The following is a 4,375-nucleotide window of genomic DNA, read 5'->3' on the forward strand; positions in this document are numbered from 1 at the left end:
TTTTCCCATTTCTCTTTAATTAATGATTATAGAAAATTTCACTGAGAATAATATTATGTATGGTAATATGTATTTCCAGCTATAGGCTGTACAGTAAGTAATCNTGTATTTTTGTTAGTTTTGAAGCTCTGAAATGACTGTTGCCCATTAAATAAAGTGTCTTTGACCCAGACTGAAAGCAGCACCAGGCTATGGTTGTGAACTGAAACATTTGAACATGTACCAAAGGTCAGTAGTGGATTCCCTTGTGAGGCCTATAGATATCATTGACTCTTGGCCTGGTTTCCAGTATAGGCCACACTTTTTTGTTCTGTGTAGCTGGCCTATGATTGCACCAGAAAACCTTCAAAATAATAACCCACAAAATAATCTATGATACCCTATTATTCCATTGGATTGGCTTTCTTGGGCATATTGTGGGATTGTACCACACAGGATCCAAATCTGGAGATGGCCATTGATATCTCTGCCCGCTGGCCAGGTCTGCATAGTAGTTTTTTGAGATTGGGAATGCTACGGACAGGGTGTGCTAGGATTTGTAGAAAGTGTGAATTGTCTGATCTGAGCTGTATTTCTTTTCCTCAAGAAGTTTCACTGGATTTTTGACTATCCTATATTGTCCTGTTTTCTCAGTCCTGAAATTGTGTACTAATTGAGGCACTATGTTGAGTTGTAAATGGAATAATTAGTTTCCTTTTTTTTTTTCAGTATTTGCTTTAGCTTTGTGTCTCTTGTCTTTATTATTCTGAGGTATGTTCCTTCTGTCCTCATATTATTAAGAGCTTTTGTACTGTGCTAATGCCATAGTTGAGGGCAGGGCTTTCATATATTTATTGACATAATCCCTTTTATCCTCTCATTGAGTCTACTCATTTGGTGTCTGACATTTATTAGTTTGTAAGTATTGAAGCACTCTTGCATTTTTGGTGTGAACTCAGCTTTTCTTCTATTTCAGTGTAATTTAGAACAGTCTCTGTCTGTAAATCATGGCAACTGGTTTGAGGTTTTTCTCTCCATATGTTTGTTTGGGCTCACCTGCTTTGTGTGTCCAGATAACACCAGCTTTGTATGATGACTTTCTAATGTTCCTCTTTTTTGTGTTTATGGCAGTATTCTGCTTTTGTGTTTAGGATATGCTTTGTCTAAGGAAAGGAGAATTCCGTGCTAATCTGTCAGAGCCCATTAGAGGAACCCCTTCCTGGTTCAGTCTGTGCCCTCGCTTAATGCGGGGGTTCTAGTTTTATGATGTAGGAGATTGATTTATTCACTTATTTCTAGGAACTATTCAATTCTGATTTACTTCTATATGACCTTCCTCAGCCCTGCATATAATAACAGTGATGCCATTGTCATACATTGCAGTGTCCATTTTATTAAATTTTATTTATTTGTTTTTTACATTCCATATTCCATCCCCCGTCCCTCCCCCCATCCACCCTCCATCTGCTCCACATCCCACACCTCCTCCCCACCACACCGCATCTCCATGTGGATCCCTCCACCCCACCCCCTCCTGACCTCTAAACTCCCTGGGGCCTCCAGTCTCTTGAGGGTTTGGTGCATCATCTCTGAATGAACAGAGACCCAGAAGTCCTCTACTGTATGTGTGTTGGGGCCTTATATCAGCCGGTGTATGCTGTCTCTTTGGTGGTCCAGTGTTTGAGAGACTCAGAGGTCCAGATTAATTGAGACTGCTGGTCCTTCTACAGGATCACCCTTCTCCTCCTCTTTTAGCCTTCTCTAATTCAACAACAGGGGTCAGCTGCTTCTGTCATTTGGTTGGGTGTAAACATCTGCATTTAATTTTTTCAGCTGCTTCTTGGGTCTTTCGGAGGACAGACATGATAGGTCCTTTTTTGTGAGCATTCCAAAGCCTCAGTAATAGTGTCAGGCTTTGGGACTTCCCCATGAGCTGGATCCCACTTTGGGCCTGTTGCTGGACCTTCTTTCCTCAGGCTCCTCTCTCTTTCCATTTCTGTAATTTTTTCAGACAGGAACAATTATGGGTCAGAGTTGTGACTGTGGGTTGTCCACCCCATCCCTCACTTGATGTCCTGTTTTCCTGGAGGGGGTGTGCTCTAGTTCCCTCTCCCTACTGTTGGGTGTTTCATCTAAGGTCCATCCCTTTGAGTCCTGGGAGTCTCTCACCTCCCAGGTCTCTGGTGCATTCTGGGGTGTCCTCCCATCCTTGTATTTCCTGAGGTTGCCTGTTTACATTCTTTTTGCTGGTCCTCAGGGCTTCAGGCCTTTTCTCTTATCCAATATCAGATCAGGTTTCCCTCTCCCTCACACTCCCCTTTCCACACTGTCCAACTTCTCTCCCAGGTCCCCTTCTTAGCTCTAGTTCTAATACAGAGAGTCACTGTTTTAGTTTCTTCCTTCCTTCCTTCCTTCCTTCCTTCCTTCCTTCCTTCCTTCCTTTCTTTTTTTTGTTTTTTGTTTTTAGTTTTTTGTTTTTCATATTTTTGGAGACAGGATTTCTCTGTATAGCCCTGGCTGTCCTGGAACTCACTCTGTAGACCAGGCTGGCTTGGAACTCAGAAATCTGTCTGCTTCTGCCTCTCAAGTGCTGGGATTAAAGGTGTGTGCTGCCACTGCCTGGCACTCTTTTAAAAGTTTCGAATAGCTGAGCATTGCTTTGTCAGTACCTAATCTCTGCAGAGAGACATGGCTGTTATGTTGAACTATATGGTTGTATTATCTTTTAGTCAATTTTATTAATTTCTATATAACCCTTGAAATATCTCTTTAAATTCTACTTGTATTTTTACATTTTAAAAAAGGTTTATTTATTTTATGTTTATGACCACTCTCTCGGCATGTACATGTGCACACGTGCCTGCCAGAAGAGGGCATCAGATCACATTGTGCATGGTTATGATCTACCATGTAGATACAGGAGTGATGTGAGCACACTAGATATGGTGCTGTGAGCAGTGGAGATAGCTCAAGTGATATAGTGATACAAACCATGTAAAGCAAGCAAATCAATAACACCCCTCCATGGTCTGTGTGTCATCTCCTGCTTTCAAGATCCTTACAGAGCATTTTAAGTATTTATACACTACAGCACAGTTGGAGAATAATTTGTAGAATCCTCTTTTGTTTTTCTTTTTTAAAAAAAATTGGTTATTTTATTTATTTACATTTCAAATGTTGTCCCCCTTCCTGGTTTCCCCTCTGTAAACCCACTGTCCCATCTCCCACCCTCTGTTTTCTTTTTCTTTTTTTTCCCACGTTTTTTATTAGATAGTTTCTTCATTTACATTTCAAATGCTATCTCACAAGTCCCCTATACCCTCCCACTTCCCTATGCCCTGCTCCCCTACCTACTCACTCCCACTTCTTGGCCGGGCGTTCCCCTGTACTGGGGCATATAATATTTGCTAGACCAAGGGGCCTCTCTTCCCAATGATGGCTGGCTAGGCCATCTTCTGCTACATATTCAGCGAGAGACACAAACTCTGGGGGTACTGGTTAGTTCATATTGTTGTTCTACCTATAGGGTTGCAGACCCCTAAGCTCCTTGGGTACTTTCTCTAGCTCCTCCATTGGGGGCCCTGTGTTCCATCCTATAGATGACTGTGAGCATCCACTTCTCTGTTTGCCAGTCACTGGCAAAGCCTCACAGGAGACAGCTATATCAGGGTCCCTTCAGCAAAATCTTGTTAGCATATGCAGTAGTGTCTGCATTTGGTGGCTGATTATGGGTTGGACCCCCAGGTGGGACAGTCTCTGAATGGTCCACCCTTTCGTCTTAGCTCCAAACTTTGTTTCTGCAATTCCATGGATATTATTTTCCTTATTCTACGGAGGAATGAAATATCCACGCATTGGTCTTCCTCCTTTTTTTCTTGTTTTTTGGAATACCAAGTTACAACTTAGGTATTCTAAGTTTCTCGGCTAATATCCACTTATCAGTGAGTGTATATCATTGAGTCTTTTGTGATTGGGTTACCTCACTCAGGATGATATCCTCCAGATACATCCATTTGCCCAAGAATTTCATAAATTCATTGTTTTTAATAGCTGATAGTACTCCATTGTTGAACTCCAGAAATTCTGTAAATGTAGCACATTTTCTGTTTCCATTCCTCTGTTGAGGGACATGTGGGATCTTTCCAGCTTCTGGCTAATATAAATAGGGCTGCTATGAACATAGTGGAGCATGTGTCCTTATTACCAGTTGGAATATCTTCTGGGTATATGCCCAGGAGAGGTATGCTGGATCTAGCAGTACTACTATGTCCAGTTTTCTGAGGAACACCCAGACTGTTTTCCAGAGTGATTGTATCAGCTTGCAATCCCACCAGCAATGGAGGAGTGTTCCTCTTTCTCCACATCCTTGCCAGCATCTGCTGTCACCTGAATTTTT

The 4,375-nt window shown here is 41.9% G+C and overlaps 1 protein-coding gene across 1 annotated transcript in view; it reads left to right on the forward strand.

Annotated features, from left to right (window-relative positions):
- The window catches only part of LOC110288227 (zinc finger protein 665-like), a 24,051-nt gene that overhangs the window by 5,509 nt on the left and 14,167 nt on the right, over positions 1-4,375 (forward strand). The gene's annotated exons all lie outside the window — the stretch shown is intronic.

Source organism: Mus caroli, unplaced genomic scaffold (genome assembly GCF_900094665.2).
Source record: "Mus caroli unplaced genomic scaffold, CAROLI_EIJ_v1.1 scaffold_10072_1, whole genome shotgun sequence".
Lineage (NCBI taxonomy): Eukaryota > Metazoa > Chordata > Mammalia > Rodentia > Muridae > Mus > Mus caroli.